Source organism: Cetorhinus maximus, chromosome 32, assembly GCF_964194155.1.
Source record: "Cetorhinus maximus chromosome 32, sCetMax3.hap1.1, whole genome shotgun sequence".
Taxonomy (NCBI): domain Eukaryota; kingdom Metazoa; phylum Chordata; class Chondrichthyes; order Lamniformes; family Cetorhinidae; genus Cetorhinus; species Cetorhinus maximus.
In genome coordinates, this window is record NC_135910.1 from 8,458,773 (window position 1) to 8,473,124 (window position 14,352).

Genomic DNA, 14,352 nt, shown 5'->3' on the forward strand with positions numbered 1-14,352 from the left:
GGCGTGCTGATGTGGGTGGATGATTCAGAGGAGGGGTTGGGGGGAAGAGTCCAGCAGGTTGGCCTTACAATGATACGCTGATGTATTACAATGAGGTTCCTGATGTCCGATGGTGGGGAACGCGGACCCCGCCATCGACGGGCTGAGTGGACGATCGCAAACTGGTTTCGCGACATTGTGAAACCGATTTAAGATCGTCTCACCATATTGTCCACGCACGCCGCCGAGCACCAGCGGGCACAGAAAACTCTGCCCATTGAGTGGTAATCATCTGGAACTCGCTGCCCACAAGGGTGGTGGGAGTGGAGATGGTCAATGATTTCGAAAGGGAATAGGGTGGGCACCCGAAAGAAACAAACTTGCAGGGCTATGAAGATAGAGCAAGGGGAGTGGGGTTGACTGGGCTGCTTGCTGAGTGCTGGCATGGACACGATGGGCTGAATGGCCTCCTTCTGTGCTGTAAATGCCTCTGTGACTCTATAAGGCTGGGGGTCAACTGAAAATATCAAAACTGCGATTGGTGAATTTTAGATAAGGGAAAGTGATATGGAACCAAAGCAGATAGCAGGAGTTAAGATGCAGATCAGCCACGATCTAAATGAATGACAGAACAGGCTCATGGGGGCTGAATGGCCTCTTCCAGTATACCGGTGCTGTTGCCTGCTTCCTCCCACTTGCAGACATTGCACCACACACATTTTTAATTGACTGGGCCATAACCAGATCCTCTCATAGGGTCATAGAAGTTAAGTTGGCCATTCAGCCCCTTGAGCCTGTTCTGCCTATCAGTTAATTGATAGGGGAGTGGGGCTGACTGGATTGCTTGCAGAATGCTGGCATGGATGCGATGGGCTGAATGGCCTCCTTCTGTGCTGTAAATGTCTCTGCGACTCTATAAGGCTGGGGGTCAACTGAAAATATCAAAACTGAATGCAGAATGCAAGCAATAATTGATCTGCACCTTAACTCCATCTGCCCCATTAGGTTCCATACCTCTTAAAGCTTTATCTAACATAAATCTATTCATCTCAATTTTGAAATAACTATCAAGCCCCCAATGTAGCATGATCACAGTATTAAATCCCTCCATGGTCTCGCCCCTCCCGACCTCTCCTCCAGTCCCACAACCCTCTGAGATCCCTCCGCTCCTCTAATTCTGGACTCTTGACATTCCTGATTTTAATTGTTCCACCATCGGAGTCCGTCCTTCAGCTGCCTGGGTCCTAAGCATTGGAATTTCTTTCCTAAATCTCTTTCCCTCTCTTTCTTCTTTTCAGACGCTCCTTAAAACGCAAAATAAAAACAGAAAATGCTGGAAAAACTCAGCAGGTCTGGTAGGATCTGTGGAGAGGGAAACAGAGTTAACATTTCGAGTCCAATCATATTGGAGCCTTATTACGCACAGTGGCAGCAGTGTGTGTACCATCTACAAGATGCACAGCAGCAACTCACCAAGGCTCCTTCGACAACACCTTCCAAACCCACGATCTCTACCATCTAGAAGGACAAGGGCAGCAGACACATGGGAACACCACCACCTGGAAGTTCCCTTCCAAGTCATTCACCATCCTGACTTGGAAATATATCGGCCGTTCCTTCACTGTCGCTGGGTCAAAATCCTGGAACTCCCTCCCTAACAGCACTGTGGGTGTACCTACACCACAGAGACTGCAGCGGTTCAAGAAGGCAGCTCACCACCACCTTCTCAAGGGGCAATTAGCGATGGGCAACAAATGCTGGCCTAGCCAGCGATGCCCACACCCTGTGAAAGAATAAATTATTAAAAATGTAATCATTTGTCGTGAAGTATACATTCATGTGCAAACAAAATGTGAATTTGTACACAGCAAATTCCAACAAACAGGAATGAGATGAATGATTAATTTGTCTGTTTTTGTGATCCAAGTGGAAAATTTGCAGCAAGCAGCATTGGGTTAGCTCCCTCCCCCTCTTCAGATTGTGTAAAAAGATCTTTCATTTCTACTGGAATGGGCAGGTGGAGTTTAGTGTGAATGCTTCGATTGGGCTTTTTAAGGTAAGTCTGGAGAGAGACACACGTTGCCAAACTCAGCCCCGAAACCAGTCAAAGCTGATGAAGAGAAAGACCTTGCCTTTATATAGCGCCTTCGACAACCTCAGGACAGCCAACTTGACAGCCAGTTAAGGACTTTCGAAGTGTGGTCACAGTGCATGTTCCCATAAACAGCAATGTGATAATGACACGATCATGTGTTTTAGTGATGTTGGTAGAGGGATAAATATTGGTCAGGACACTGGGGAGAACTCCCAGGCTCTTCGTCACATGGTGTCGTGGGATCTTTTACATCTACTTGAGATGATATGAATATTAATATTAATATTCGTCTGAAAGATGCCCCCTCAGACAGTGCAGCACTCCCTCAGCAATGCACTGGAGCTGCCGGTGGAGAGGAATGCTGACAGGATGCCGGGAGAAACCCCTGTTTTTCCTCGGATATTGCCAACCGGATCTTTAGTGAGCAGAGGGGGGGCTTCGATTGAATCTCAGTCTCATCTAAAGGATGGGGCCTGTGGCAAGGTAGCTTTCCCTCAACACCGCCTGATTAAAATGTTCTGGAGTGGGGGACATGGACCCAAACCCTCTCACCCTCTGACTTGGAGATAAGGCAAGTTCAAACACGAGCTTGAAATTCTGCCCCCAGCAGACAACACAGGAGGAGGCCATTTGGCCCATTGCGCCCGTGCACAAACAATCTTTTTCTCGAGTCCCGATGATTTTTCTCCAGGGTGGCACACAGCAGCATCCTGGAGATTGATCTTCAATCCCTGGAGTCTCCAGGCCAAGTCTGGGGGGTTGGCAACTCTAATAGTGCACTGAAACCCCCCCTTGTCCATAACCTCCATTTCATCCTAGTGGCTACTGCATTCAGCCTTCTTAAATTTTCATTATTTTCCCACTCTCTTAGCCCTCACAATACACACAGTACCATTTAACTGAGTTTTTTTTTGGTATTATGCTTAGACTCTCACTAAGTACTGCCTGTGGCAGTGATGTACAGACTCCCTGCTCCCTGAAGAGGTCCACTTCAATATCCTGTAGTGTTTCTTTAGCTTTTTGCTTTCTCGCTTCAGAATCCGATTGATTTTTCAATTCAGCATAAACAATCTCCAGTCACAACGGACCCTGGTCTTGAGAATGACCCTGCCTCTGGCTCTAGCAGACAAAGATCCCATAGTTCCATCTTCAATTCCCCTTTAAGTAGATCCTCCCTCCCTTTTATCGATGGGAACCAGCTACATTGGAGCATTACTGAAAATGTGCTTCTCCAGAACGCACTCCCGAGAATAAGAAAGTGCAGAACTCCCCTCGCTCTTGTGAGTATTTTTCCCATCTCCCCTCCCCAAACTACATGGACGGTCCCAGGCTGTTTTTCGCTGACATCCAGACCATCGAGGTCCCAGGACACAGCCCGCATCATATCAGAGTAACTGAAAAGGGCTAGGATGGCATTCTGCCTGTCCCTGATCCGAGGGGAAGCCCATTCTGCAACCCCCACCAGCAACACCACGCACCCGCCCCACGCTCCCCCCCCACCGAATAAAGACAGCAAATCCTGGAGTCGTGCGCCGTGGGAGAGAGCATCTTCAAAGAGAAAAGGCAGCCTGGAGTTGCAAGTGTAAGAGCCCCATCTTCAGGACATCTCAGCCTGTCCTCTGCTCCTTGGCTGTGTTCTTCAGAGTTCACAGAATCTTACACCACAGAAGGAGGAATTTGGCCCATCAGGCCCGTACTGGCTCTTGGAGAAAGCTATCCGATTAGTCCCGCTCTTCTATAACCCCACAGACTTCAGCTTTTCAAGTACAGAAAGATCCAATTGTCTTTTGAGGTCCCGATATAAGGGGGAGGCAGACACCTTCGTTAAGTTCAATCTCTTGCACTGCAACAGGTTGTTTAACCCAGCTGGTTTAGACGGGTCTTTATGACCCCCACAAACCTCTTCCCACACATTTCACCCAAACAGCAAATCCTTCTATTCCCTTCTCCCTCACGTGTGCACTTATCCAGCTTCTTAAATTACACCTATACTATTCACCTCAACTCCTCCGAGCAGTAGCAAGTTCCACATTCCAACCACTTCCTGGATAAAGACGTTTCTCCTAAATTCCTGAATGGATTTATCGGCGACTATCTTATGGTCAGGATTTTCCGGTCGTTGGGAGGGTCCAGGAGCGGTCAGCAAGCGATCAGGCCCCGGCTGAGATTTCACGCTGGCCGGGCTGTGGTGAAACATGTGCTGCGGCACTCAGCGCTGCCGGGGTGGGGGGCGGGAGGAGCGCGGAAGTTCGCGCAGTAAAGAGCTGAAGGTTTTTAAAATAAAAAATAAAGATATTAAAAATGATGAAAACATGTCCCATCCCATGCGATTCTGTCACATGAGCAGGGACATGTTAAATATCGAGTGCTAAAAGGTTTTATATTTGTTTTAATCACTGGCCCAGGCCTCTTCCGGCCTGTGGATGAGGTTTCAACAAAAACGCAAAGGCCGCTTGGCCTTATTTCCCGTCCCCCCCCCCGTCAACCGAACGGTTGGACAGGCAGCGGAAAATTCTAGTCAATTAATTGATTAAGGGCTTTAATAGACGGCTTAATTGTCAGCAGGCGAGAGAGATTTTGCTCTTTTTTTCCATAGTATGACATGGATGTACCGCACAGATTCGGGCTCAGTTGGTCTATGACAGTGTCTACTCCAGTTAAGGGCCCTCCTATGTTACTTGGTCTCATCCTATCAATACATCCTTCTATTCATTTCTCCTTCACGTATTTATGTCTTAAACGCATCATTTATGAACCCAGTAGTAAGGTAGCCAGTGCACGTTGTTATCGACATTATTGCTTCAATATTTGAAACGCTCCATAAGTGTCGATAGTGAGGTAGGCAGGACCATCAGAATCATCATCCCGCACGGCAACAGGAGTACATCATGTCAACAGCTTGCGATGTGGACTTTATGATGTTGGTGGGGACGACCATGGCTCAAACCACTTCCCTCCCTCCGCACCGCTGCTCCCGCCCCCTCCTCACCCTCCCCCCACACAACCGCCCCGCTCCCCACCATCCTCACATGAACAGGAAAGTGCCCTCAGGGAAGGAAGCAGGGAAAATCAGGGGGTGGTTTGATGTCATTCCTGATAAGGAACTTGACCTGTGAGCTCCCGAATATTTTGACTCGTGCTCAAATGCCCAGCTCTCCCACACTGTTTGCAGAGGTCTCTGTTGGCCTTGCACGTTAGTACATACCCAAAACAACAGAACTCCTGCAGAGGGTAAGTCTTAAGCGCTGTCCCAATCCCGTACAGAACGGGGAAACCCGATTAATTGTGGATAACTTCAATTCCCGACACTCAGCAGAACCTTCACGGAGGCTCGGGTTTCTCTCCCTGGATTAAATTAGGCACTCGTGCCCATGTGGATCACCTACATGAGCAGGAGGCAGGGCCCTGGGTTGTACTATCGTTTACTCAACTTTCTCTCTGAAGAAACCCTAGCTATGGCCATTCTGCAGCAGTCCTCGGGCTGTGTTTCCTGTATTTAGTCTGTCACACTGCCTCCTTGGGCACAGAGCAATTAGCGGCAAGTGAGGAGGGCATTATGTGTCTCATAATCAAGCCAATGCTGCAAATCCTGAGTAGCTGCCACTGTAACCCTTTCAGTGCTGAATAACAGATTACAAAGAAACAGAACAAGGTCCAACTCTTACGGCCTCCGAACAATGGCCGCTTTGTTTAGTTGAGGGAGACTTTCTCCTGAGTGCTATTTTCCCGCTGGTCACAGTGAGGTGGGTGTGTCCAGTGTAGCCAGGAAAGTGCTTTCCCTCTTTGGGGAATTGGCATCACATGCTCTCAGGTCAGGTGTAGCATAGCTGGACTTACACTCTAAGCTAACAACAACTTGGCATTTATATAGCGCCTTTAGACGGAGTATAACCTGAACAGCTGCTTCACAAGAGCCATTATCAAATTAAAACTGAGACCGGGCCACCCAGGGGCTCTTTTCACACAGGAGCCTGACAACCAGTGGACAGAGTGGACTTTCATTCTAAGGGTGAAATTTTACAACAGCGGGGTTTTACCTTCCTGCTGAAGTCAATGAAGTTTATAAGGTCTCGCCGCATTTTACAGCCCCGTCCCCACTGGAGCAGGGCCGTAAAATTCTGCCCTATCAGTCTGTCTGGTTTAAACTCAGGCACCAGCCATTTTATAATCCATTGCAATAACCAATCCCATCACGTTTTAAAGTTACTTCTGACCTAATTTGCTCTCCTATCTCAGGCTGAGAGGGCTGGCACCCAGGGCTCCACTGGTCCTGCTCTACACCACCCTCGACATGCTGCAGCATTTTTCTTATATCTCCCTTGTAATGGCCATTGCGCAGCTCCAACTACAGAGAAACCATGCCGAGATCAGGAACTCACTGATGTAGGGCTGCAATCAGTCCATGGTACCAATTTGGTGTACCATGTGACTGAATGCCTGCAGAAAGGGAGGTGATGGTGTAGTGGTATTGGCACTGGACTGGTAATCCAGAGACCCAAAGTAATTCTCTGGGGACCTGGGTTCAAATCCCACCATAGCAGAACCCAACAAAAAAATCTGGAGTTATAATACCATCTGCTGCCCTTATCTGGTTTGGCCATGTGACTCTCAAATGCCCTTTGAACAATATCAGCAGCAAATAAAATGAATGGGAGGCAGGTTTGAGTCTTAAATGTTTACTTCTTACCTAGCTGACTTGACAATGCCACTACAAAGTCTCCAGAAATGGACCACATCAACCTAGGAATGACTAATGGCAAACTCAACCTTGCAAAGTCCTCCTTACTAACAAAATTTGGAAAGCTGTCTCACAGATAAGTAAAGCAACAACAGCCTGACATAATCATCCATTATTACCGATAATGTCCCAAACATCACCATCAACATCCCTGGGTATGTCCTGTCCCACCAACAGAGGCGGTGGCACAGTGGTATACAGTCGGGTGGGGTGGGTGTTACCCTGGGAGTCCTCAACATCAACTCCAGACCACGTTAAATCTCATAGCATCAGATCAAACATGGGCAAGGAAACTTCCTCTGATTATCACGTACTGCCCTCCCTCAGCTGATGAATCAGTGCTTCTCCATTTTGAACATCACTTGGAGGAAGCACTGAGGATGCAGAATGTACTCTGGGTGGGGGACTTCAATGTCCATCGCCAAGAGTGGCTCGGTAGCACCACTACTGACCAAGCTGACTGAGTCCTAAAAGATATAGCTGCTAGACTGGGTCTGCAGCAGATGGTGAGGGAACCAACAAGAGAGAAAAACATACTTGACCTCATCCTCATTTGGTTGCAGATGCATCTGTTCATGACATAGGAGTGACCACCGCACAGTCGTTGTGGAGATGAGATGAAGTCCTGTCTTCACATTGAGGATACCCTCCATCGTGTTGTGTGGCACTACTATAGTGCCAAATGGGATAGATTTCAAACAGATTTACCAACTCAAGGCTGGACATCCATGAGGCACTGAGGGCCATCAACAGTAGCAGAACTGTACTCAAACATAATCTGTAACCTCATGGCCTGGCATGTCTCCTACTCTACCATTACCATCAAGCCAGGAGATCTACCCTGGTTCAATGAAGAGTGTAGGAGGACATGTCAGGAGCAGCATCAGATATGCCTAAAAATGAGGTGTCAACCTGGTGAAGCTATAACACTGGACTACTTGCATGCCAAACATTATAAGCAGCAAGTGATAGGCAGAGCTAAGCGATCCCACAGCCAACGGATCAGATCTAAGCTCTGGACTCCTGCCACATCCAGTCATGAATGGTGGTGGACTATTAAACAACTCACTGCAGGAGACTCATTTTTGCCCAGCACATCAGTGTAAAAGATAAGTCCTGAGTGGATGATTCATCCCGGCCTCCTCCGGAGGTCCCCAGCATCACTGATACCAGTCTTCAGCCAATTCACTTCACTCCACATGATATCAAGAAACAGCTAAAGGCACTGGATACTGCAAAAGCTTTGGGCCCTGACAATATTCCGGCAATAATACTGAAGACTTGTGCTCCAGAACTTGCCGCCCCCTTAGCCAAGCTGTTCCAGTGCAGCTACAACACTGGCATCTACCCGGCTATGTGGGAAATTGCACAGGTATGCCTGTACACAAAAAGCAGGACAAATCCAACCAGGCCAATTACCACCCCATCGATCTACTCTCCATCATCAGTAAAGTAATGGAAGGGGTCATCAACAGTGCTATCAAGCAGCACTTGCTTAGCAATAACCTGCTCACTGACGCCCAGTTTTGTTCTGCTAGGGCCACTCAGCTTCTGACCTCATTACAGCCTTGGTTCAAACATGGACAAAAGAGCTGAACTCCAGAGGTGAGGTGAGAGTGACTGCCCTTGACATCAAGGCTGTATTTGACCGAGTGTGGCATCAAGGAGCACTAGCAAAACTGGACTCATTGGGAATCAAGGGGAAAACTCTCCATTGTTTGGAGTCATACCTAGCATAAAGGAAGATGGTTGTGGTTGTCTGAGGTCAGCCATCTCAGCTCCAGAGCGTCACTGCAGGAGTTCCTCAGGGTAGTGTCCTGGGCCCAACCATCTTCAGCTGCTTCATCAATGACCTTCCTTCCATCATAAGGTCAGAAGTGGGGATGTTCGCTGATGATTGCACAATGTTCAGCATCATTCACGACTCCTCAGATACTGAAGCAGTCCATGTCAAAATGCAGCAAGACCTGGACAATATCCAGGCTTGGGTTGACAAGTGGCAAGTAACATTCACACCACACAAGTGCCAGGCAATGACCATATCCAACAAGTGAGAATCTAACCATCTCCCTTCATCTTCAATGGCATTACCATCACTGAATCACCCACTATCAACATCCTGGGGGTTACCATTGACCAGAAACTGAACTGGACTAGCCATATAAATACTATGGCTACAAGAGCAGGTTAGAGGCTAGGATCCTGTGACAAGTAACTCACCTCCTGACCTCCCAAAGCCTGTCCGCTATCTACAAGACACAAGTCAGGAGTGTGATGGAATACTCCCCACTTGCCTGGATGAGTGCAGCTCCCACAACACTCAAGAAGCTTGACACCGTCAAGGACAAAGCAGCTGCTTGATTGGCACCACATCCACAAACATCCACTCCCTCCACCACCGACGCACAGTGGCAGCAGTGTGTACCATCTACAAGATGCACTGCAGGAACTCACCAAGGCTCCTTAGGAAGAACCTTCCAAACCCACGGCTCCTACCATCTAGAAGGACAAGGGCAGTAGATAGATGGGAACACCACCACCTGCAAGTTCCCCTCCCAGTCACTCACCATCCTGACTTGGAAATATATCACCGTTCCTTCATTGTCACTGGGTCAAAACCCTGGAACTCCCTCCCTAACAGCACTGTGGGTGTACCTACACCTCATGGACTGCAGCGGTTCAAGAAGGAAGCTCACCACCACCTTCTCAAGGGGCAATTAGGGATGGGCAATAAATGCTGGCCCAGCCAGCGACACCCACACCCCATGAATGAATAAAAAAAGGAAACAAAACTACAGAAATCTTTGCCATGTAATCAATTGGCACTAACCATTGACTCCATGCCACACCGTGCATCACAATCTCAAGTATAATTCACACAATAAACCTCTCGCAATGGCAGCCCCCTCAAAGGTGATACCCCCAGTTTGGTGTGGTGCAGTCTCACCTCTATGGGCTGAAGTCACACACCAGAGGCTTGTGGACAAAATTTAGACCGACACTCCAGTGCAGCACAGAGGTGGCATTGTACTGTCAGGGGTCCCGTCTTTCATATGAGACATTAAGCCAAGGCCCCCACCCCAACGCCACCCCCCATTTCCCCTGAAAGTCTCAGGTGGACATGAAAAATCACACGGCACGATTTTTAAGAAGAGCAGGATAGTTCTCCCTGGTGCCCTGTCCACATTGATCCCTCATCCAACATTAAGAAAAGCAGCTTACCTGGTCACTACCACATTGCCTGTTTGTGAGATCTTGCTGTGTACAAATGGGCTGCCACACGTTGTGGATCACAACAGGGGGCACATTTCCAAAAAATGCTTCATTGGCTGAAAAGTGCTATTGGACTTCATGATGTTGTGAAAGATGCAAGTGCAAGTTCCCTCCCTTTCAGTTATGTCGGTAATCTAGGCCGCGGAGACTGTCTTGTGATGAACAGGCCCGTCCCTTGGGTGCTTAAACCACAGGCAATTATTCCGCTGTTGATGCCCTTTGTGGGTTTTTAGAACTTTTAACCCTTTCAAGGCCTCAATACCAACCCTGCACCCAAACTATCATCAATGATACGGGATAGCTGATGAACAAACAGTGCAGTGCTGCAGGAGAGTAAATCTCCATGCACTAAGTTCAAAAGGCGACCCCCACAGGTCCATGAAAAGGAGGATAAACAACTTGTGAGTTGAAAACCAGGATTTTGCAGCTAAACTGAGGGACTCAAGCTGCCCTCCTGCACCACTCACTGGCGTGAGAGAATGACCAGTGCTGTTGACTATTGTGAACTCAGATTCTCAGATATGTCCAGAATAGGGTTGCCAACTGTGATTAAATCTTATTCCTAGGGGGCTTCATCATGTGATTTGCCCTCATGCTCCAGCCATTAGGCGACCAACACATCCATCCTTGTGACGTACGGCCTTCCTACGCCGATTGGAAAGCAAAAAGACTCATTACCCAATTGGATGAGGTTTGACTGTCACCAAACAGCCTTTTTCCCCCACTTTCAATATTTTTATACCTGGTAAAGAGAAATTTTCAAAGAAATTGACAAAAAAAAAACAATCTTTTTCAATATCCTGATGATTTTTCTCCAGGGTGGCACACAGCAGTGTCCTGGAGATTGATCTTTAATTCTTGGCGACTCCAGGTCAATCCTGGAGGGTTGGCAACTCTAGTTCTGAATCAAAGTGTACTTTAAAGATGGAGATGAAAATAATTTCGAAAGTTAAACACCTGGGTGAAGAGATTGAACTCATCAAAACTCAGCAGGAGACAGAAACTGGCTGCATCTCTTTTCTCTTGAAAAATGGAGGCTGAGGGAGTGACCTAATCGAGGTCTTTAACATGAAGAAAGGTTTTGATATTCTGGGTGCAGAGAGAATGTTTCCTTGTGTGGTGAAGAGCAGAACTAGAGGCCGTCAATGTAAGAAATCCAATAGGGAATTCAGGAGAAACTCCTTCACCCAGAGAGTGGTGAGAATGTGGAACTCGCTACCACAGGGAGATAGATGCATTTAAGTGGAAGCTGGACAAGCATATGAGGGAGAAGGGAATAGAGGGTTACGATGGTAGATTTAGGTGATGAAAGATGGGTGAAGGTTCAAGGAGAGCATGAATGCCGGCATGGGACTTTGGGCTGGATGACCCATTTCTGTGCCATATATCCTATGTAATCCTGTGTAAAACCTAAGAATAAAGCACAAACGCTGAAAAGAGTCATCTTGGGCCCTCGGTGTTAATATCACATCATCATTTAATAATATAACAACAAATTGGATTCATAGGGCAGAATATTGCGCTCATTGTATAGGCGCGCATCCAGCTCAGACTAATGTAAAATGACGCGTGATATTTCGCTCGGTGGGCACACACGGGAGTTGGCAGTGCGCCCGCCAACAATTAACAGGCCTATTAAGGCCATTAAAGTTCTGATTAAATGAAATCTTTCGCAGGCAGGCGAAATGGCCAAGCGGCCTTTGGATTTTTTGCGAAACCTCATCCACGGCTGGGATCAGTCAGTGATTTAAAAAAAACGTTTCAAACTAATTTCTAACATGTCCCTGCTCATGTGACAGAGCCACATGAGGGGATATGTTATTGACGTTTTTAAATCCTTTTATTTTTTTTATTTTCAAAATCCTTCAGCTCGCTGAGGCGGCTCAGTGCCTCAGGCAGCTTTTACTGCGCGCACCCCCACGTCTGCGTGAACCTCATCGCTCGCGCTCCTCCCGCCTCCCCACCCCGGCAGCGCTGAGCGCTACAGTGCGCGTTTCACGCTGTGCCGGCCGTTAATTGGCGCAGCCAGCATGAAACCGTGGTCGTGGGTCGATCAGGGGCCGCTCACGGGAGGTGGTCTGTTTTGCAACCGCTCACGCTCGTCCCCACTGAACCTGCCCAATAACCGGAAAATCCTGGCCACACAGTCTCTGTAAAATAGGCAAGAAAATCCCAGGGACCTTCAAGGGTAAAGAAGTTAAAAACTGGATGTCAAGCCAAGGGAGGAGATATTAAGAAAGGTGACCAAAGCCTTGGGTAAAGATACGGGTTATAACGAGGGTCTAAAAGATGGAGAGGCAAGTGGAGAAGGGCAGAAGGAAATCCTAGAACGTGAGAGTCGCAAAGGTACAGATACCGAGTTGTTACGAAGTGGATTGGAGCTGAGGGCAGGTGGGGAGCTGGGTAGGAGAGTGGGAATGAGAGGAATGAATATTCTGAAGGTAGTGCTGGAGGAGGTTAGAGTATTAAGGATGAGTTAGACCACTGGAGAGATTTAAACACAAGGATGATATTTTTAAATTTGAACCATTGGGGGAACAGAAACCAAACTAGGCCAATGGGGACGTGGATTATGGGTGAACATGATTCAGTGTGATTCAGATACAGGTGGCAGAGCTTTGTATAAGGTGAGACTTAGAGAGGGTAAAGAATGGGAAGCTGGTCAGGGAAGCAATTGCAATAATCAAGATTGAAGGTCATAAAATCATGAAGGAGAACTTCAGTGGGTTTTAGCATAGGGATGGAAAGATGTTCTGAAAGTGGAAATGGACAATTTTATAATGGAGAGGGTATAGAAAGGAAAGTTCAGTGCATTGAATAGCACATTTAGGGTGCAAACTGTCTGCTTCAGCCTGAGAAAGTGGCCAAGGATGAGATTGAGTTGATGACAGACTATAGAGATTGTGAACGGGGTGGAGGACAATAGATTTGCAGGAGGTAACTGTGGTGTTGGGGGCAGGCAGTCTGATAGCACAGAGGCCGTGGAGGGAGCAGGAGAGGGAGTGAAGATTAGAACAGGGTGTCGTCAGTAGACATGAAGCTGACTCCCCCCTCCTCCATGTCTGTGAATGATGGGCCGCTTGTATCTGAGGAAGAGGAGGAGATCCAAGGATGAATCCATGAGGAAGTCATGAAACAAGCAAAGATGGGCCAAAAAAAGGGTCATTACTGGAGATGCTGAGGTAAGCATTGTTGCTTTCTATACATTGTGCACTGTCACTCTTTACATTTTCTGGATGTGCATTGACCATTGTTAATATGTTTTATATCTTTCCAGAAGATTATCTCTCAGCTGCCTCTTTTTTTTATTATTCATTTACAGGATGCAGGCATCGCTGCCTAGGCCAGCATTTATTACCCATCCCTAATTGCCCTTGTTCAGAGGGGCATTTAAGAGTCAATCACATTGCTGTGGGTCTGGAGTCACATGTAGGCCAGACCGGTTAAGGACAGCAGATTTCCCTCCCTAAAGGACATTAGTGAACCAGATGGGCTTTTACAACAATCAGCAATGGTTTTGAATTATGTTAGAAATACTTTAATGTATTTTTTTTTATTGAATTCAAATTTTACCATCTGCCTTGCGGGGGGGGAATTTGAATCCAGGTCCCCAGAGCATTACTCTGGGTCTCTGGAATATTAGTCCAGTGACAATACCACAATGCCATTGCCTCCCCTTTCAGGTGGCCCTACCTTCCCTTAGTCTTCCGATGTCAGGTGTCAGCTTTGAGGCTCTTCTTTGCATTCCCACTAAGACTTGAATGTCTGCCTTACGTCCTAGTGTAATCCAGGGGCAGAACTTTCCCTGCGGGCTCCTGAACCCTACTGTCAGGCTCCCATGGGAGTCAAAGGCCCCACATTGTGTAACTTTACCCAGAGAGGCCAATTAGTGGTCAGGAGGCTGAGATAGACAGAGTTTTGCATTTTGGGGAGTCAAGGGTCATGGGCAACAGGCGGGAAAGTGGAGCTGAGGCCAAGATGAGGTCAGCCCTGATTTTATTGAATGCCGGAGCAGAGCTGAGGGATCATATAAAATAAAAACAGAAAATGCTGGAAAAACTCAGTTAACATCTCGAGTTCGTATGGCCCTTCCTCAGACTCGGTTTCTCTCTCCACAGATGCTGTCAGACCTGCTGAGCTTTTCCAGCATTTTCTTTTTATTTCATACTTTCAGCATCCACAGTACTGAGGGATCATGCGGCCGACTCCTGCTTCTATTTCTTATGCTCTTGACCCACAAGCAATGCCGCAAAGACCTTTACCTTGT